Raw genomic sequence first — 23,260 nt, 5'->3', positions numbered from 1 at the left:
TGATACCTTAGTGGTCCGCCACTGTTTCAGATTTGCTGTTAAAAAAAATTTAGTAACACCAAAATATTTCCATATTTATATGTAAAAAGAAGTGATATGATGTTAGAAAACGAAGATGTTTTATTATTTTATAAAATTGTGGTATGTTTTTTTTTATTATTTTATACACACATTAATGGTCTATAAATGAGTTCTCTTATTAAAGAGAAAAAAAACCTGAATAAGGGGTTCCAACTTCAAATAAAAAGACATACATCTTTATTATATCTAGATCATATAATTTAAATGTTGAATTACAACAAGTTCGCTTTCATAGCTCAGTTGGTTAGAGCACCCGTTTAGTAAGCGGGAGGTCTTGAGTTCGACTCTCAATGAAAGCAAATATTTATTTTATTTTTAATTTTATTTCATAGCTCAGTTGGTTAGAGCACCCGTTTAGTAAGCGGGAGGTCTTGAGTTCGACTCTCAATGAAAGCAAATATTTATTTTATTTTTAATTTTATTTCATAGCTCAGTTGGTTAGAGCACCCGTTTAGTAAGCGGGAGGTCTTGAGTTCGACTCTCAATGAAAGCAAATATTTATTTTGTTTTTAATTTTGTTTTATTAGTTGAGTTAATTGGGCTTTTAGATAATGGGCCATTGCTAAATAGACCCACGTAAACCCATGACCCAGTTGTCCAAAATTCATATTTATATTTTCAATTATAAGCTAACTATTTTAGTATAAATTATAATTTTTTATTAATAAATTAAAATTTGTTATTTATATAATAACAAATGATTAGGTAATGCAAATAACTTATTTATCGATATGAGATATTATTATATTAACTTTTTTTTTCTATTTATAAAAGTGTAAAAGATATTTGCCATTAATTGGGCTTTTAGATAATCGGTCATTGCTAAAGGGACCCAAGTAAGGCTCATGACCCAGTTGTCCAGAATTCATATTCATATTTTATATTTATATTTTCAATTATAAGATAACTAATTTTTCCATGAAATTAATTTTAAAAAATGTTGTTAGTATAAATTATACTTTTTAATTAATAAATTAAAACATGTTATTTTATATAACTAGTTGTAAGACCCGTGTGAACACACGGGTATGTTTAATAACGATCGAAAACAAATACTAAAAAACAGATTATAATATATCATTTAAATTCTTTGCATTTAGTTACATATCTTTATAAAACAATGTTAATGACAATATGTGTTAGGTGTTGTTTGTTTTTTCAGATGCAAAAGGTCTGTAGTCTACGGACCACATCTGCAAACGTATGCACAAGAAGAGGTGGACCAAATGTCTGCGGAGTCCAATAAAAGGAGTGTTTGGTTATCAAAAACCCCACATACATCTGCAAACTTCTCTTCTCTTCTCCCAACCCCACCCCTTTCTCCTTTAGATCTGCAAACCACACACCACCTCCACCACCCCCATCAAACCTGCTAATCCACTCCATCTCCCACCACCACCACCACCACCACCACCACCACCAACACAACGTAGAGAGAGAGAGAGGTCGTTGAGAGAGAGGGAGTGGCTAGAGAGAGAAACAACTAGAGAAAGAGAAATAACGGCTAGAGAGAGGAGTTCGACGGCGGTGGTGATGCTCGAAGGCGGTGGTGATGCTCGACGGCGGTGAATCAAAGTTCAGATCGAAGTTGCAGGTCTGTTACGAAGTTGCAGGTCTGGTAGAACATGGAATCGAATTTGATTTGTGTTGAGATTAGGAGAGAGGGGTGAATAGAGGGTTGGAAAAAGGGATATCCGGTGAAGTTCCGGTGGGAGATTGAGGGTTTCCGGCGAGTGACGAGGTGGTGGAGGAGATGGGGTGGAGTAGAAGGGGTGAAGAAGTGGGAGGAGAAGAAGAGGTTTGCAGAGCCAAGAAGATGTTGAACTATGTCTGTATCAAACAGAGGTCTCGCAGACCTTTTTTAGTGAAAGCTCTTCGAAAAAACAAGCTGTCTTCAGACCTAAAGGTCTGCGCGTGGTCTGCACGGCGCAGACATAAGAGGTCAGGAAGTACTTCTAGCAAAAAACAAATAGCACCTTAGTGTACATGTTTGATATAGAAATAAGCTAAGTAGTTGGTAATATGTTGTCTAAAATGAAAGCATGAACTAATTTTATGTTGTCTAATAAGTTATTATATATGACTTTAATTTTTGTTGACACATTGTTAGTGTACAATTCAGTAAAGGCCCATTGTTATTGTACGATTCATCATGACCTAGTTAAATGGACTATTCAATTTGGGATTTAAATAACCAAATGTTATTGAACAATTCAATAAAAGCCCATACATTTGATCCAATTAACTTTCAAAATGGGCCGCGTGGGTTCAAGCCCATTAGAACACTTCTTTGAAATACAGAACATAGCCCTAAGACCTTGGCACTCGGACATTTACATCTTCCTAAGTGAAATTGCGAGAACGAAAAGACATGAGTTCTTCAAGATCTTTGCGACATCATCCACAGGTAATCTATAGGGTTTTCCAAAAGTTTCTTCTTCTAAAATCTTTTCTTCTGGTAATTTATTATACCAGGATTGTATGTTTGATGTTTGATCAGTCATTCCTCTATGTTCCGTTCTTGGGTGTTTGTTCCATGTGTTATACTTCTGATTTTCATATGTAATTTTGTATTGATGATCGATTGAGGTTTATACTTTTAGAATTTGTCTAATTATTTTATTTCACCTCATTTAGGGCAATGTTAAAAACGACGGTTAATTGATTGAGGTTAAAAATGACTGTTTATCAGATTTTATATAAACATTTTGTAAGATTATGATGTTTAGTATAGTTTCAGTTGGTATTCTTGACATTGAAAAAGATTAGATATATAATTTTAGTCTTTGACAGATTGAGTTATAATATTTTCGGTGTTTGCTTAGTTATAGATGTTCATATCTTGATTACTTATGTTACAAGAATTATTGATCAATTTTGGTTTTTCACATTCTTGTTGATAATATTAAGTGTTACTCCAATTGGCTTAACAAATTATTATAAATTCGGATGTGAAAGTATTTGTTGTGATTTGCACTTGATAGGAATCAATAGTCAGTGGCCAGTCAGCAGTGGATTGAGTTGTACGTTGGAACAGTAGATTGGATAATTGGTTAGCAACAGGGGAATAGTCAACAGTAGATTGGAGTCAACATTAGATTGAGTGTGCTTTAGCAACAATAGATTGGAGTCAACAGTAGATTGAATGTGGGTTAGCAACAATTGATTGGGTTGATTAGCAACAGGTGTTTGGGTTGATTATTGAATCAATGAGCTCCCTGAGCATTAATACAACTTGAGCATTTTTAATGAATCTCGATTTCATTCAAATTCAAACCTTATCCGCTCTATCATAGTAGAGATGATACATTTGTGTTTTCAAGTCTTTGTTTGTATTCTTATCATTTTGTAGAAAACATCATAATAACCTTATCTAATGTTTTAGTCTATCAGTTACACTCTTTTTAATTGCAATATATAGAATAACCTTTTAACATTTTATTCTTTTTTTATTAATGATATTCATTGTATTTTCTCTGATAGTTCAAAGTTAGAAGGATGTATGGGTTTGCTTGTTACATGGACGACAACAAAAGGAAATGTTTGGTTAGTATTTTAATCTCGGTTATGGTGAATTTAGTTTTCTTTATAATATCATATTAGACAGTTTTTGATTTTAATTTATTTATACATAGGTTCTGCCAAAAAAATATAAACAATGGATTAAAGAGTTTAACTATCCAATGGGCTTTGTCAAAGTGCGGACAACTAATGGCCAGGTGTTTGAAGGCAAGGTATATGATTTAGGAAACTTCTGTTATTTCTACAATGGGTGGTATTCCGTAGTTGAAACTCTGAAACTACAATCTGGATCGTGGCTCGTATTTCAGTATGAAGAAGCATTACAAAGTTTCCAGAATTTTATTTCTATGACAATATTGCGTTTGCTCCATCTGATTATTTTTACTACAGACCCAATGGTGATTTTGATAAACGGGATGCTATGGTATGCAGTTCACAATCTGGATTCATTATATTTATTATGGTTTGTTATTTATTGGTTGTTAGTATATGAAATTACTAATATTTATTTTTTCTTCGTTGTAGCATATCAATCGTTTATTTATACACCACAAGATGGACAATACCATTCCAAACTATCCAGATGTTATCAGAGGTCCTGGGAAGCATAAATTGTTTGTTCGAATGGATGTGATTGACAATCAACTTTACATAACAACTGGATGAGATCGGATTAAGAAGAAGTTGTCAATAACTGATGAGCATCTACTTGTGTTCGAAATGATTGATCTTCATACTTTTGATATGTCCGTTTTCAATTTTTCCAAGAATGCTGATTTAGTTTTGCCGCCGGAATTATATGCTGCTATTAAGGAAGAAGTTGTAGAAGAGGTTATCAGTATTTCCTCTGGTGAAGACGTGGATGACGTAACTAAGGGTAATGAAGCTGATATGCTCCCTGTAACCACGAACGACGAAACTATTCCAGTGGTTTTCCGTGTGGACAATCATTTTGTAAGTTTCTGTAACCAAAAACTACTAACAGGACCTTAGGATGTATTAACCATATTATAATACTATGTTTTTTAACATAATTTGTTGTTTGTTACAGCACATTAAAAAAGCTCTCGCTAAAAAACTTGGCTTGGATAGGAAGAGGAGTTTAAAGATTGTAGATGTTGCTGGTAATGTTTGGGATGTTCGAGTTGGTATCGAGTCTCCTGATGGTCGGTCTTACATCAAAGACATGAAACAGTTTGTGAAGGATAAAAAGATGGTTCCTCGTGAAGAATTTACCCTTAACTTCGTCATGGGTAAAGGTATTTTCTTGTTTGACTGAATGGTTGTACGACTTCTGCGGATAATGTTATGATGTATGGAACAATGTTTTTTGTTTGTGGTTGTTGGTTTGCTTAAAAGTCTTTTGTAATAGTTGATAGTGTAGTTTTGACCCTGTGGTACGAAGGGTGTATCTACATATAAGTTTTTGGTTGCATATGTTACTGACGTGAATGTCGTGGTACACGCAAATTTAATCCCAATAACAACTATAGATAGTGGTAAAAGGGTATCGAACTCAGGGAGTATGTGGAAAGTGTGTTGATTTTGTAGCTTTGCGAATTAACTACAATTAACCTAATTTGCAGAAAATAAAGTTCAATGATTTGGATTGTTGTTTTAAAAAACTAAATTAATAACTAATTGCAGATAAAAGTTGGTTGTTTAACAGACTAGGAGAACAATGACCATCTTAGGATTCAGTTTCCTTTAACAATTGTGTGAAATTTCAACTAGAAAGAGTTACATAGACATAACTCGTACATACATAATCGAAGTGATAAAAGGGAACAAAGTACTCGGATTTCTAATGCGAGGTTGTTTCCCGATGATCAATTAATTAATAACCAACCCTAACCCTTCCCGTGATATCTCGATTGCCAACGGCACCAAGAACGTACGATCGAGACTAGAAATTGCACTATCGATTAACAAGCTACAAACAATTATGCATACACCATGATATTCAAGCAACGCAAGTTATCATTCTAGAAATTCAGAAATAAACACACAAAAGTTCAAGAGAAACCTTCACATAAGATGATCACCGAGAGTTTTAGCCACACATAGCTTGATGAATCATCATAACAATAAGTTCAATGTTTATACAAATAGAAATCACAAACCGAATGTTAGAAATTGTTCCAAGCCAAGCAAAATCACCCAAAATCGCCCATAGTCTGTTCTCCAACCGATTAATGATGAGAATAACCCAAAAGACACAATAAAACTGATTTTAATGATGGCAGTTACAATTTTCTGCAGCTTCCACCGTAACTTACGGTACCACCGTAAGTTACGGTGGACATAATGTTGTTACGGTGAAGACAGTCTGCTTTACGGTGGAATCCAGGTGGAATTCAGGTCCACCGTAAATTACGGTGGAACCGTAAATTACGGTGGAAACCTGAATTTTGCACTTTGTTTCATCTTTTGTTCCACGTGCGACCCGTTCAACTCCAAACCGTCCAAAGCTGCGTTTTATCCACTTTAAGCTCCCGAACCTCACCTGAAATATAAGCAACCGTAGTCATCTAATTCAAGATAATTACGCGATTAAGTGAAGGATTAATTCGTCTTTTAACATGATTAAGGGTTGTCCAATGGACCACCCGTCACATCCCCACACTTAACCGTTGCTTGTCCCAAGCAGCTCATCAAATCAATTTCAATACAAGTGATCAATTTAAACCAAGCAAAAACATGCAATCATTTTACTAACCCCTTTTTAACACCCAAAACAATACACCCCTCTCTAAATCTCTCCTCTCGGCTACAAGTGAAAACTAGCAAAGATAAGCTAGACACTCAATAGGCAAACGGGTGGTTGCACAATTATAGGCTTGTACCTAAATTGATCCTTCTCCTACAAGTGCTAAACATGAATGCAAATCAAAGGGACTTTCGAGGTTGTAACGTGGCTAGGTGTAAAGGTGGGAAATGGAATATATATGAAGTAGCAAAAACTTAACCCGGTCTTTTTATTACACAATAAAGCAAACTAACACTAACAATCTAAACTACTATGTACGAGACAACTAAACATCTCTCTTTTTCATTTTTTTTTTGCTTTTTCTTTTCTCCTTTTTTTTTCTTTTTTTTCAAGCAAAACAAACAAACATACAATGAAACATCAAACATATCTACATCATACTACTCAAACTATTACTACTAGCACTAAAAGACCGGGTAAAATTGGGTAAATTTTTAAGTAAGTAGCTAGGGGTAACAAACGATAGGCTTTTAGGCACAAAATTGGCAACTAACTGTCCAAACCCCCGCCCCTCTCGCAACCATGCTCATATATATATATATATATATATATATACTTATGAGGTCCAACCCCCCAAATCCCACACTCACACACACTAAAGACGAGGCTACCTAGATGCCCTTATCCTTTTCACATTCATGTCTAACTAAGGACTCAAATCGTATTCAAGCACAAGTTCTAATGTACCCCCACCCGTAGCCACTCTCATCAAATTCACATTCACACCACCTTGCGGTTGCTCTTCATAATCTTCATCCCCACTCGGGATCTCCGCCTCAGTCTCGGGTTCATCCTCTTCACCCGGTAACAAATCTCTAGCACCCGCCTTTAACGCTCTCCATCTCTGCCCCTCGGATTTAAGCTTATGATACTGCTCCGATTGTGTATACGTCCAACCAATCCCCAACTTGTCTAACGTAAAAGGTTGATGCCTTTTCGTTGCCCCTCGATCCTCTGACGTAAGAGCCTTTTGTTGCTTCATTAACCCCGTGATGATTCAACAATATGGGATAATGTCCCTTCCATATTTGTTTCAGCAGATCCACAGATGGTTCATGATTAGATAACGGATTGGGAAACGCAGGCCCCCAGTAAGTAATGAATAGAGGACTGGTACTTCAGGAAACCTCACTTGTTCTTTGTCGCCCCTTCGCGGTATAACATTCAACAAACAAATTGCCAACAATAATTTCGCTTCGATTTTTAAATTCTTCCGATACAACACTCCATGATAAGTACCGGGCAAAAATAACGTTGCCAACATGTCGTTCCAACGGGGGTGCTTCTCCGGCTTCACCAAAAGGTCATCAAGGGTGGGAACCATATAATCACGGGCTGGAAGACTATCGTATTTCCCGAGCTTCTTCAACGTATCAAAGGACATCTCCACTGGAACCCCGTGAACTTCACCAATCAACTTCATTTGCGATGGCTTTTCATATGTGTTGCATTTAAGAGTCGCCATCCACTCTTGTATCTCGGTGATAAACAAATTGCTTTTATCTTTGTCAAAACATTTAAGTGCCGACTCCCAACCTAGAGCCTGGAACTTGTCAAACACCCCAAACTGACCAAGCTCAACTTCCCGGACTTCCCTCTCACATATAAAGGCCGCTGCCTTATTCTTCAACTTATTCATACGGTCATGACAGAGTGTTGGTTGCCACTCCTCTGATTGATCATCCAAAGGATCCGAGTTCCATATCGGCTTTTCAGCCGGGTCCAACTCCATTTCTTCCTCACCCCCACTTTCACTTTCATCCACTCGGCCCAAATATTGTCTCTTTTTCGGTTGTTGTTCCGGCTGTTTACCCTTTCCCTTTGATGATGAAGACTAACTAGATCCCGCTTTCTCTTTCGTTTTAATCATTTTCCTACACACATAAAGCAAACAACACAACCAAATGCAAACATTAGTCTTCTCTCACAATATCCCCACACTTGCTTGTTACCATGGTTTTAGATGTTAGTGAACCAAGAATTTATCAAGAATTTTTCAAAAATTGGGCATGGTATCTCTACAATGTAGAGATTCCCCAAAAGTTCACTACTTTCCTAACAATCCTACATCTACAAACCACAATCATGTTCAAGTAACAAGTAATAAGTCAAAAACTATGAACAAGCAAGTGGGTATGAACAAATATCAAAAATAACCTCAATCTTCACAATGCATCATCAAAATACAACAAATAAACTTCCATACCTTTGTTTGAAGATGCAAGGATGATTGTGAAACAAAAACTCCCAAAACCCCCAAAATTTTTCGAACTAGGGTTTAGAATTCGGACCCTAAAACTGCGTTTTTCCTCAAATCTCTTCTCAAAATCAGAAAGTGTGTGAAAAATTAGCCAAAATAGACTCCTATTTCACTAGATTTGGTTGAGAATTGAAAGAGATATAGGTGATTGGAGGTTGAAGAAGGCTATGAAGTTCTTGTGGATTTTGTGGGGACTTGAGAAAGTGATGGATGATAATAGACAGATGATAAAGTGGAATGAAATCGAGTGGCTAGGGTTATTCACGTGATCTGATATATTTATTTTTTTTATGTAACGCATGAACCCGCAATGATTCATTCATTCTCCAGGTCTACCGTAAGTTACGGTATCACCGTAATTTACGGTGGAACCTGGACAATTATCATCACCGTAAACCAGTAGCTAACTACCGTAAAGCCAAAAAAACTTTTATGGCCACCGTAAGTTACGGTGCCACCGTAAATTACGGTGCCACCTGGGCATATCTGGTTTGCTGCAAAATGTGATTTTTATGCATATTTTTTATATTTTTTTTCAAGTTTTTCCAATTTTTTTATGTTTTTAAATTTTTCTAAAATGTGTAAAAATCACCCTACCCCCTCGAAAGTCCCGTGTTGTCCTCAACACAATGTTAGAATAATTCGTGACCCGAATATCCCCACACTTGTTTCAAACACGGATTTCAATGAATTACGGTAATTGTGCAAACTATACAAAACAAACAGAATGAAATACTAACTATTTACACTACCAAACCTGGGCCTCTCATGGTTGTTCCTCATCGATCGGGCGCAAGATGTAGCCCGCTTTATCAAGCTCCAAGTTATTGATGTCGTTCCCCTCCAAGTATGGCTTCAACCGGTGACCGTTCACCGTTTGTTGTTTAAGTGTTTACTCGTCTTGGATGTCTACGTCACCAAACCTTCCAACTCGCCGAACGACATACGGGCCCATCCATTTACTTTTAAGCTTGCCCGCAAACATCTTGAGTCTTGAGTTGTACAACCAAACTTTTTGACCCACTTCGAACGTTTTCTTCCGCAATTTTGCATCATGCACCTTCTTGAGTTTATCTTTATAGGCTGATGCACATTCATACGCCTCGTCTCGAATCTCTTCTATTTCGCTTAATTGCAACTTTCTCAACTTCCCCGCCTCGTCATAATCCGCGTTTACCGTCTTAATTGCCCAATGTGCCCGATGTGCTAGCTCCATTGGCAAGTGACAACCCTTTCCATACACCATCCGGTAAGGCGTTGTGCCAATAGGAGTCTTGTAGGCCGTTCGGTATGCCCACAATGCATCGTCTAACTTACTCGACCAATCCTTCCTATCCGTTCTTACCGTCTTCATGAGAATTTCTTTGATTTGACGGTTGGACACTTCGACTTGTCCACTCGTTTGCGGATGGTAAGGTGTGGCAATCCGGTGATTCACGCTATACCTTTTTAGTAATTTCCCAAAGTTGAAGTTCTTGAAATGCAAACCACCATCACTTATAATAACCCGCGGGATGCCAAAACGAGAGAAAATGTTGGATTGAACAAATTTACAAACAACCGAATGGTCGTTTGTTCGTGTTGCAATAGCTTCAATCCACTTCGAGACATAATCCACCGCTACCAAAATGTATAGGAAGCCATTCGAATTCGGGAAGGGACCCATAAAGTCTATACCCCATACATCAAATATCTCTACAACCAAGATTGGTTGTAACGACATCTCATCCCTCTTCGATATACTTCCCATTTTTTGATAATTTATGCAATTTCTAGCGAATTCACATGCATCCTTGAAAATTGTGGGCCAATAAAACCCACATGAAAGAACCCGATAGCCTGTTTTGTGCCCACTAAAATGACCCCCACATGCAGACGAATGAGCATGGGTCAAAATTTCCAACACTTCTGTCTCAGGCACACACCTTCGTATAACTTGATCCGGTCCAATCTTGAAGAGATCCGGTTCATCCCAAATGTATTGCTTCACTTGAACCATAAATTGTTGTCGGCGCTTCTTGGTCCAATGACTTGGGATGGCACCCGTGGCTAAATAGTTAACATAGTGAGCATACCACGGTGCAACAAAGGTGGAGACGGCTAGGAGTTGCTCGTCGGGAAAACTTTCATTGATTTCACTAACATCATCAATCCCTTCCACCGGAATCCGAGACAAGTGATCCGCTACTACATTCTCACTTCCCTTTTTGTCTCGGATTTCTAAATCGAACTCTTGTAACAATAATACCCACCGAATCAAACGAGGCTTCGCGTCCTTTTTCTCCATCAAGTATCAGACCGCACTATGATCCGAATAAACCACCACCTTGCTCCCCCAAATATACGAGCGAAACTTATCCAAAGCATACACCACCGCTAGTAATTCCTTCTCGGTTGTGGTGTAATTGAGTTGCGCTTCGGACAAAGTCTTGCTTGCATAGTAAATCACCACCGGCTTTCTATCAACCCGTTGACCCAAAACTGCACCAATAGTGGTGTCGCTTGCATCACACATTATCTCAAACAGCTTTGACCAATCCGGTGGTTGCAAGATAGAAGCCTTGACCAAGTGTTCCTTCAAAACAGTGAAAGCTTGCATACACTCGTTAGTAAAATCAAATGGGACATCTTTTAATAACAAGTTGCACAAAGGCTTAGTGATAACACTAAATCCTTTAATGAAACGTCTATAAAAACCCGCGTGTCCCAAGAATGACCTTACACCCTTAACATTTTTCGGAGGTGGCAAAGATGATATTACCCGTATTTTTGCCTTATCCACCTCCATCCCCCTTTCAGAAATTACATGACCCAACACAATACCCTCTTGCACCATGAAGTGACTTTTCTCCCAACTTAACACTAAATTTTTCTCAACGCACCTTTTTAAAACTTTTTGTAATTCGTTGAGACAAGCATCAAAACTAGTGCCAAAAATGGAAAAGACATCCATAAATACTTCGAGCGACTCTCCAACCATGTCCGAGAATATACTCATCATACATCGTTGGAAAGTTGCCGGAGCATTGCACAAGCCAAATGGCATTCGCCGAAAGGCAAAGGTGCCATATGGACAAGTGAAAGTGGTCTTGTGTTGGTCATCCGGGTGTATTGCGATTTGGTTGTAACCCGAATACCCATCCAAAAAACAGTAGTATTTTTGACCCGATAATTTTTCAATAATTTGGTCAATGAAAGGTAGCGGGAAATGATCCTTAGAAGTGGCGGCATTCAATTTTCGGTAGTCAATACATACACGCCACCCGGTAACCGGTCGGGTGGCAATTTGTTCACCATTTTCATCTTTGACTACTTGAATGCCGGCCTTCTTAGGCACAACTTGGGTGGGACTCACCCAAGCACTATCCGAAATCGGAAAGATAATTCCCGCATCCAACCATTTAATTACCTCTTTTTTAACTACCACCTGTAGGTTCAGATTCAATCGCCTTTGAGCTTCTCGTGTCGGCTTTGCATCTTCGGTGGTAATCATCTTATGCATGACAATGGATGGACTAATTCCTTTGAGATCGGCAATCGTCCATCCCATAGCTCCCTTGTTCTCTTTCAAAACTTCCCCGCTGAGATATCAGAGAATCCAAGAGGTACAAGCCTATAGTTGTGCAATCACCCATTTGCCTTTTGTGTGTCTAGCTTATCTTTGCTAGTGCTTACTTGTTGCCGAGAGGAGAGATATAGCAAGGGGTGTGTTGTTTGGGTGTTAGGAAAAGGCTAATAAAAGGATGACATGTTTATGCTTGATTTATGTTGATCGCTTATGCATTTGAAAATGGTTTTTGATGGGTTGCTTGGGGCAAGCAACAGTTAAGTGTGGGGATGTGACGGGTAGTCCGTAGGACAACCCTTAAGTGGTATAAACGATATTAAAATCCTACATTTAATCGGGTAATTGTCTAGAATTAGATAACTACGGGTGTTTCTGTTTCACGTACAAATGGAGCTTAAAGTGGAAGGAATATGGAGAATAAATGAAAAAAATAAATTATTGGAATTGAAGAATTAAGATGATGACATGATAGGGGATGAAATTACGAGAACGTGGGCGAAAACGGCGAAGAAAACGGAGTTGAAACGAGAAAGTTATGCTGAAAACAAAATTGCATGCTGAAGCCTACCATAACTTACGGTGGCTACCGTAATTTACGGTAGACCCTGAATTTTCCCATTTCCACCGTAATACAGTAGTGTTTCACCGTAACAACTTGAAGTCTACCGTAACTTACGGTAGCTACCGTAAGTTACGGTAGAGTCAGCAAGGAAAAGTGTAACTGCCCTATTTTATGATGTTTTATTGTGTCTTTTCAAATCCAATCATTGTGGACGATTTTGGAGCAGTTTAGGGGTGATTTTTGGCTATCTTCTTGTGTTCTTGAGTGGTCTAAACATGAGGACTTTGTTTTGGATTCGAATGAACAAAGGTTTGATTGTGATGATGATTCACCATACTATGAGCGGCTAGGTTTGCTTGGTGATCATCCCGAATGTAAGGTTTACTTGTGACAATTATGTTTTGTTCTTTAATTTCTGGAATAATAGACTTTGCATGTGTTGTTTAGTTTATTATGGTGTTTGAATGATTGTTTGTAAATTGTTAATGTGTGTTTGATAATAGTTCTAAACCATACGTTCTTGGTGCCGTTGGCAATCGAGATATCATGGGAGGGATTAGGGTTGGATATATGTTGATTGGTCATCGGGTAACAACCTCGCGTTCTTGGAATCCGAGTACTTAGTTCGCTTTCATCACAAACAATTGATCTTGCATGAGCTATGTCTATGTAGTTCTTTCCAGTTAAACATAAACCTTGATTGTCACTTAAAACCTAAAACTCGGGATGATCGCTACCTTCTTATCCTGTTACAAAACTTAACTTTGATTTGTAATCTAATTTAGTTCAATTTAGACAATTAAAACAACAATCCAAATCATTGAACTTTATTTTCTGCAAATTAGGTTAATTGTAGTTAATTCGCAAAGCTATAAAATCAACACACTTTCCACATACTCCCTGAGTTCGATACCCTTTTACCACTATCTATAGTTGTTATTGGGATTAAATTTGCGTGTACCACAACATTCACGTCAAATTTTGGCGCCGTTGCCGGGGAGTAGTGCGCAACGTGTGTCAGTTTGTTAGTTTTGCTTTGTTATTTTCGGGTTTACACTGGTGTGTTTAGTGTGCAGGTTCTACAGGTGCATGCATACTAGAGGCTCTCACAAAGCGTCACCATTGTCATTTGATCCGGAAATCGAAAGAACGCTAAGGCAAAACAGAGTTTTATTACGAGAAAACAGAATCATCGGTTCACCCACTTCACCCATTACACCAAGAAATATCATGGATGAAAAACGAGTACCACCCACAACGGGTCAAACGACCTCATCATTTATACCTACTTCCACACAACCATCACCAAAACAACCATACCAAATTCCACTACAATTCCTACTCCACCTCATGACACTATACCAACCAACACCACACAACCCATTACTACCCAAGAAGAACCAACCATTACCTTTAATCCTTCCACTACTATACCACCATTATCCCATTTCTTCCCGGGTGCGGGTCCGTCATATTCAAGCCATACCATAGCACCAATTTCGACCATTGTCCATGCTACACCGTTTCGACCGTCAAACCAGTCGGGTTTCCAATACTCGACTCTTCCATTTGGGCAATCGTCGGGAATTCAAGGAGATGGGTATGATGAAGGATTTGAGGGTTATGATGAAGATGGGTATGCTTACGGGGGTTATGGTGATCAAGGAGAATTCGGTTATGTGCAAAGTCAATCTCAAGGGATGGCAAGTGTCGGTGGAATGCCACAACAACAACAACTCATACCACAAAACATTCGGCCAAGACCACAAGGGCCACAAATGCAACGCCCTATACCATTGCAACAAGTCCGGCCGCAACACGTGCAACCACAATTCCAAAGACCACCTCAACGCCCACCGATGCGACAACAACAGTTTCAACAACCAATTGCACCACAAGGGCAAGTACCAAGGCCAATGGGTCCTATTCCTCCAAGAGGTAGGTTCGGTGTACCAAGGAGGCACCTTAGAGAAAATGTGAGGGGCATCGAAGCGCATTTTAGGCCGGTAATCACCCAAAACCCTTCACCGGTAGTCATTCCTCACAATGATCAAGGGAGAACATTTCAAGTGAGGACCAACTCTTTGCAAAGTTTACCAAAATATAAGGGGTTAGCAACGGAGGAGCCTTACTTTCATTTGGAGGCTTATGACTCGATTTGTAACACTCTTGGGAGTCAAGGGTTCTCAGCCGATGATATTAAATTGGTATTATTCCAATTTTCTTTGGAAGATAAGGCGAAAAAATGGTTCTACACATTGCCTTCAGCATCCATATATACATGGGGGGAGATGCAACAAACTTTCTTGGATGAGTTTTACACCGCTCAAAAGACCAACGATGCTAGGAAGGGGTTGAGGAGCTTTCAACAACAACATGGTGAAATGTTCCATGAGGCATTTGAGCGTTTCAATATGATGATCAAAAATTGCCCTCACCATGGAATCGAATTGTGGGAATTAATGAATGCCTTTCACGAGGGGTTGAGTGCCGAGGATGCTCGTGATTTAATGTCCATTACCGGTGGGACTTTTGGTACAAATTATGAGAACGATGATTGGGAGTTCTTGGAGAGCATGGCAACTACATCAAAGAGAAAAGCTCAAGCATCAAGGAGAGCACGACCGGCCATTGCCCGACCTCAAGTGCACGCAATCGATGATGGTAATGTTCAGACTACTAACCAAATTTATGATGTTTGTGCTTTGTGTAATGAAATAGGTCATGCGGCTGAAAATTGCCAAGGAATGGTGGAAGGGCAATATGAAGAAGTCCATGCGGTTCAAGGTCAAGGAGGGGGTGGTAGAAACTACAACAACATGAACTCTAACACCTACCACCCCGGGTTGAGGAACCACCCAAATTTTCGGTATGGGAACCCTTCAAATCAAGCTAACCCGAACTTTCAAGGTAGCCAAGGTAACTTTGGTTCATGCCAACCTTACAATAACCAAGGTGGATATCGAGGTGGGAATAACCAAAGCTATCAAAAGCAATATCAAACGGGTCAAGAACAAGGGGGGTCTTCGGGTGGAAACGAGATGATGGAGATGCTAAAAAGCATGCAAATGGAGATGCAAAAACGGAACCAACTCGATGAAGTTCGAATGCAAAAGGATGAGGTTCGTGACAAAAGCATCCAATCACTAAGAACCCAAATGGGTCAATTAGCAACCGACGTGGCTGAATTGAAGAAAAACAAAGGTCAGCTTCCTAGCGACACTAAGGTAAATCCTTCGCATGGTACGTCACGAGGTAATGTTAATGTTCATCATGTTAGTGTTTTAAGAAGTGGGAAAGAATTTAAAGCCAATTTGTCACCCGAATTGGTTGAGGGGGTAGTTGAGGACATCACGGGTAATGATAGTGATGATGAAGTTTCACCGGTTAATCCAAAAGAATTAAATGTTAACAAACCGGGTTTGGGTGAAAATGAAAAGAGTGAAAAAGTTGAGGTTGAACCGAGTCAAGTTCCTTTTCCATCGGCTTTACTTGACCCGGGAAAGAAAAATTTTATTGCATCAAGAGGCCCCCAAAAAGAAGAGTTGTGGGACATGTTTAAACAAGTTAAAATTAACCTCCCACTTCTTGATGCAATAAAACAAGTACCCGCCTATGCCAAATTTTAAAAAGAGTTATGTACACAAAAAAGGCAAAACAAGAAGAAAGTGCCTAAGCGGGTTGATTTAACCGGGCAAGTAAGTGCAGTTTTAAATGGGGAGCTTCCTCCTAAGCTCCAAGATCCGGGCACGCCATTGATTAACATACAAGTTGGTAATTTTCAAATGGCTAAGGCGTTGCTCGATCTTGGAGCCGGGGTTAGCATTTTACCGGGGGGCTTATATGACCAATATGATTTTGGTCCGTTAGCAAGGGTGGAGACAACGGTTGTTTTGGCCGATTTGTCTCATAAGCTACCTCGGGGTATGGTTCAAAATGTAATCGTAAAAATTGATGAGTTTTATTACCCGGTTGACTTTCTAGTCTTGGACTACTCGTCCACGGACCCAAAACAACAACAAAACGTAATTTTGGGTCGGCCATTTTTGAGCACCGCACATGTCGATTGTAGATTTGGTACGGTCGACATGACTTTTGGAAATCGAAAAATGCGTTTGAATGTTTTTACTAACAATTTTAATGCTAATGGTGTTGATGAGTGTTTCATGGCAGATATAGTTGACGGATGCAACCCGCATGAGTATGAGGAGGATGGTTTGGATGTTTGCCTGTGTGATTTTTCTGAACAGGTACATGCTTATGCACTCCGGGTTGAAGAGGAAAAGCAAGATGCAATGGCTTTGAAAGAAGGTAGACCACCATGGACTCATCAATTTGAAGGTTTACCGGCGGAGATAGATTCGGGTACTAAACCATCGTTAGAGGAACCGCCAAAGTTGGAACTTAAAGACTTGCCGAGCCACCTGAAGTATGCGTTTTTAGGGGATAATGACACTTTACCGGTCATTATTGCCTCTAACTTGGAGTTGGCACAAGAGCAAGCGTTGTTGGAAGTTTTGACAGAGAATCCAAGAGATGCTTATGTTCCTGTCCGATCACCGCGGCTGCATCACTACCAACACTGTTGATTTACGGATCAGGTCATGTTTTGTTCTCATTTTGTGCACCATTGTATATATTCATGTTTATGTTCATGGTTGGGTGGATGGGTGGTGTTTTGATATGTTTAGTGATGGGTTGTGAAAGTTAGTGGTGTTTTTAGTTATATATATATATATAAAAAAAAGAAAGTTGTGGTTTGAGATGATGAGCTTTTGGTTGATGTTGAAGGGTTTAGCGATCAAGTCCTCCCAAAACCATACATTGACCCCAATGTATGGTTTTGGGAGGACTTGATCGCTAAACCCTTCAACATCAACCAAAAGCTCATCATCTCAAACCACAACTTTCTTTTTGTTTTTGTTTTATATATATAACTAAAAACACCAACTTTCACAACCCATCACTAAACATATCAAAACACCACCCATCCAAATGAGAACAAAAAACGACCTGATCCGTAAATCAACAATGTTGGTAGTGATGCAGCCGCGGTGATCGGACAGGAACATAAGCATCTCTTGGATTCTCTGATATCTCAGCGGGGATGTTGCCAAACATCCCCACACTTGAATCATTGCATCCGCGAGGATTGAAACGTAGTAACCTGCTAAAACACAAACACAACACCAAAACAAAACAAACAAAACACGAATACAAATACAATACTCTACATCCTCGGGCTGCCTCCCGAGAGCGCTAAGTTTAAAGGTCTTCAGCCAGACCATACCTGATATGCATTACGGTGGTCTCAATGCACACTTACCCAATGTATTTCCATTAAATGCTCGGAAATTTACATGCCATCTCCATAGATTTGTAAGTATAATTGGCATGTTAAGACTGCACTTGCGGGCTTTGCTAATCCACTTCATGATATATACCTTAATGTCTTGTAGTTTCACCCTTCTCATATTCTTCCTCGAACCCTCTTCCCCACACTTGTTATTTTGAATGCCTGATACGGGAAAAGGTTCCGTATACATATTCATCTCGTCAGACTGTTCTGCCTCATCATCTGCACACACCATCTGATCCACCAGTGACTCTTCATCAGATAAAGGACTCATTGGTGTGGTATTATCCTCCACAACCTCCTCCTTCATGTGGGAATAATCTCTAATATCATCAGGTAATGGTGAAAGGCGTTGTTCTATTTCTATCTTCATTTTTAAGTTCTGACATTTAGAAACTAAACAGCTGATTCGATCTTCATCGGAGAGGTTGGGTGTTGATAAATACTGCTCGAGTTTGGACAAAGTTACTTCCAATATGGCAAGCTCTTTCTCCTCCTCGGTCTGATAAGCATAAACACCCTCGGGCTCAGAATATTCTTCAGGATGATATTGTCGATATCCCTGATACGGTCTTAAGATGTGTGCATCCATCATTTTTTTATTCCAATACTTTGGGTTTTCTGAATACACTGTGCACACATCATAATCATAAGTGTGATCGCGACCACAACAAAAACATAGACCATCTGTCCTTGTATCATAATAAACATCCTTGTCCCGATCATATCCATCCGAGTAATAATCATCCTCCATTTCTGATTCATAATCATCAATGTATGATAGAGTTGGAAGCTGTGAAACATAAGACGCCGGTTTTCCATGTGCCCTCCTGTAGTGGGCCTCGTGGCAACCGATACACGGATGACGTGGAGCCCTGCACAATACACACATAGAGAAGCTGAAATCTGTGTAATGCATTGTCATCCTGCACAACACAACTCAACTACCAAGTGTAAATCACGAACATCAAAGAAAATCTTTCTGGGATTTTTATTTTTTTTAATTTTTTAACTAATACACAAGATAACACACGTTGCGCACTACTCCCCGACAACGGCACCAAAATTTGACGTGCTGTCGTAGGTACACGCAAATCTAATCCAATTACAACTAATTAGCTAGCGGTAAGTGGGTATCGAACACAGGGAGTTTGTGGAATATGTGCTATCTCGATGTATGTCTAAATTAACTAAAGTAAACTAAATTGCAAGAAAAGTAAATTCACTGATTTGGTTGTTTGGTTTTAATTGTCTAAATTGAACTAAATTAGATTACAAATCAAAGTTAAGTTTTGTAACAGGATAAGAAGGTAGCGATCATCCCGAGTTTTAGGTTTTAAGTGACAATCAAGGTTTATGTTCAACTGGAAAGAACTACATAGACATAGCTCATGCAAGATCAATTGTTTGTGATGAAAGGGAACTAAGTACTCGGATTCCTAGAACGCGAGGTTGTTACCCGATGACCAATCAACATATATCCAACCCTAATCCCTCCCATGATATCTCGATTGCCAACGGCACCAAGAACGTATGGTTTAGAACTATTATCAAACACACATTAACAATTTACAAACAATCATTCAAACACCATAATAAACTAAACAACACATGCAAAGTCTATTATTCCAGAAATTAAAGAACAAAACATAATTGTCACAGTAAACCTTACATTCGGGATGATCACCAAGCAAACCTAGCCGCTCATAGTGTGGTGAATCATCATCACAATCAAACCTTTGTTTATTCGAATCCAAAACAAAGTCCTTATGTTTAGACCACCCAAGAACACAAGAAGATAGCCAAAAATCACCCCTAAACTGCTCCAAAACCGTCCACAATGATTGGATTTGAAAAGACACAATAAAACATCATAAAATAGGGCAGTTACACTTTTCCTCGCTGACTCTACCGTAACTTACAGCAGCTACCGTAAGTTACGGTAGACTTCAAGTTGTTACGGTGAAACACTACTGTATTACGGTGGAAATGGGAAAATTCAGGGTCTACCGTAAATTACGGTAGCCACCGTAAGTTATGGTAGGCTTCAGCATGCAATTTTGTTTTCAGCATAACTTTCTCGTTTCAACTCCGTTTTCTTCGCCGTTTTCGCCCACGTTCTCGTAATTTCATCCCCTATCATGTCATCATCTTAATTCTTCAATTCCAATAATTTATTTTTTTTCATTTATTCTCTGTATTCCTTCCACTTTAAGCTCCATTTGTACCTGAAACACAAACAACCGTAGTTATCTAATTCTAGACAATTACCCGATTAAATGTAGGATTTTAATATCGTTTATACCACTTAAGGGTTGTCCTACGGACTACCCGTCAGTTACTGAAACGCTGCATATGTTCCTAATGACTAACGGTTGAAAGTATTACTTGCATTAGTTATTCCTTTTGTTTTATATATGTTATTCTTATTTGCCTTTAATTATTTTATATTTCTTAAAGCTATCAATTTTGAAACATGTATACTATTTTCTAAAACAATACACTAAAATAACATCCATTATTATTAGATAAAAGAAACATGTTAATAGGATGTTCAAAAGATCATACCACATTACTTCATACATGAAAAAGACTTTTGTCCAAAATGCTATTTCTACAACGACTATAGGTTTTGTAGAACTTCTTTGTAGACCACGTTAGTTGTGGTTTTACACACTTGTTTTTCCCTGTCACATATCAAGATCTTCAAACCACTCCTACTCTTTACTCGAGATACAGCAACGTATAGTTGTCTGTGATTGAAAACCGGACGTGGAAGATATAGGCCTACACGTTCAAGTGATTGTCCCTGGCTTTTGTTGATGGTCATTGCAAAGCATAGAGATAATGGGAACTGTCTTCGTGCAATTTTCACCGGTAATCTTTTATCAGAGGGTGTCATTTTCAATCTTGAAATCAAAGTATGATGACATGTATTATTTCCGGTAATAATCTTTGCTTCGATTACAAGTTTTCCAAGTTTTGTTACTTGAAGTCGTGTACCGTTACACAGATCATTTGTTTGATCAATGTTTCTAAGTAACATTACCGGAGCTCCAACTTTGAGAACCAATTTATGGTTAGGTAATCCTGACAGATTCAATTTGTTTAACACATCCGTGATACGTGGTCGAAAACTGGTTATCGTTTGTGCTTAAGCTAATGTTTTTACATAGCTTTTAATCTTGAAAAGCCTACTTTTAATGGGATTCATGTTTTATAGGTATAAAATAATTTAAGGAGCTAATCGGGAGCTAAACGGAGCACCGGGACGTGAATCGGATCAACCGGGGATGTGAAATGAACAAAACCGAGTTAATCATGAAGATTGGATGTGTTTTGGGAATGTTAATGGATTTAAAATGAATATATTGGAAGATGGAATGATAGAGGGCTGAATTACGAGTACGTGGGCGAAAACGGTGAGTAAAACGGAGCTATAACGAAGAAGTTATGAAGAAAACAGTTTCGGACAAAACAGGAAAAATTAGAGGCCGTCGGGGACGGGCTCTAGGCCGTCGCCGACGGGCTCTAGAAAGTCCCGTCGTCAAAAGGTGCCCGTAAACAACCAAACAAGCCGTCAGATGGATTTCAGAGATCTGGAGGCCGTCGGGGACGGGCTCTAGGCCGTCGGCGACGGGTTGTGGTTTGCTGAAACGCGAAGTTTGGTGTTTGGGTTGTTGGGAATGATTCTAATTGGTTGGGGAGCCATTAAACTCGTAAGTTACAACTTATGAGGGTTTGAATCTTCATCTTGGAGCCATCAAGCACCCATCTTTCATTACCAATTCACAATCCATCATCACTATCACCCGAATCATAACCCGAATCATCAAGATCATCATCATCTTTCACAATCAACCATCCACAAACCCTAGTTCTCCATATCATCATCCTTCACCAAAACCTTCATCATTCACCATTCTTCCATCTTTCAAGCTTCAAGATGATCTTCATCAAGTTCCAATCATCCGGTGATCAAGCTTCTTCAACCATGAGCGGCTAATCATCTCGGTTTCACCCCGGCGTAGGTAGTTGTTAATTTTAGGGTTTCGAATTGTTTTTGTTCAACTTAGTGACAATTTGTGTTTGATTTTTGAAACTTTTGACAATAGTGTTACATTTGTTGCGAATTCGTAAATTGTCGAACGATGTTAAAAGTTATAACTTTGCGAAATGGTGATATGTAATTGTGCATTGTCGTTGTTAGGATTTACTTGTGTTGATTACAAAGTGTATTCTTGTCCGTTCTTCGGGACGTTGATAGCTATTAGCACCTAAATCACGGTACACTAAATCCGTTAATCAAATGCATTTGAGTTGAATCTAAAACTTGTAGAAATCCTAAGTTAGCAATTACCGAAACCGGGTGTGATTCCTTTTTCTTATTATTGTTCCAGTAACCAATTTTCTCGTATGCGTTAATCATTAGTTATTAATCAATTTAATCAATTCACTTAGTTTAACTTCACTTCTCTCAGTTAAACAAAAAACATAAAGATATTCTGGCAAGCTTCATAAATTGTGACATTTGTTTTAAATCAATCTATTCCACACACAAACCACATACTCTTCGTGGTTCAACCCCTTGCTACCACTAGCTATTTGTTAAGGGTAAATAGGGCTTATAAATATTATCTTTGACCGGAGCTCGACACTCCGATCAAATTTTGGCGCCGTTGCCGGGGAGTGCGTGCGCTTTGTGTTTGGATTATTGCTTGAGTTTCGTGATTATCTGTTTAATTTGCTTAGCTTTCTTTTTGTACTTGTCTTTTTCCTTGTTACGCGGGGTGTGTTACTTGTGCAGGTTACAGGTAGTGCATGCATACGCGGAACTCCGGGAGGACTTCACCTTTAGTCTACGAACCGGAGATCGAAAGAGTCGCAAGAAGAAACCTAGCAAGCCAGTTAGAAGCAACTCTTGCTTCTAATCAAACCAATCAAACACCACAACTCACACCGACCATTGAAACCGATTCAATGGCAAACCAAAACTCAAACCAAAACCTCAACCAAAATCAATTCCAATACCGAAGCAACTTCAATCCCGCCCAAAACGTTCAACCTATACCTCAAGAGCAACCGGGTGGTAATCACAATACCGGACCACCTACACCACCTTTCCAAAACCAAAATCACAA

General features: G+C 38.9%; 2 non-coding genes across 2 annotated transcripts; one reads left to right on the top strand and one right to left on the bottom strand.

Annotated features, from left to right (window-relative positions):
- Window positions 1-306: 306 nt before the first annotated feature.
- TRNAT-AGU lies at window positions 307-380 on the top strand. Its single transcript has one exon. It is a non-coding gene; the product is annotated as a tRNA-Thr (tRNA).
- Window positions 381-15,103: 14,723 nt separating this feature from the next.
- Window positions 15,104-15,209, bottom strand: LOC118492604. Its single transcript, XR_004894610.1, has one exon. It is a non-coding gene; the product is annotated as a small nucleolar RNA R71 (small nucleolar RNA).
- Between the last annotated feature and the right edge of the window lie 8,051 nt (window positions 15,210-23,260).

The sequence above is a fragment of the Helianthus annuus genome, chromosome 5, assembly GCF_002127325.2.
Source record: "Helianthus annuus cultivar XRQ/B chromosome 5, HanXRQr2.0-SUNRISE, whole genome shotgun sequence".
NCBI classification, from domain to species: domain Eukaryota; kingdom Viridiplantae; phylum Streptophyta; class Magnoliopsida; order Asterales; family Asteraceae; genus Helianthus; species Helianthus annuus.
Note: the sequence above shows the minus strand (reverse complement) of the source record. Positions and strands in the feature narration are given on the sequence as shown.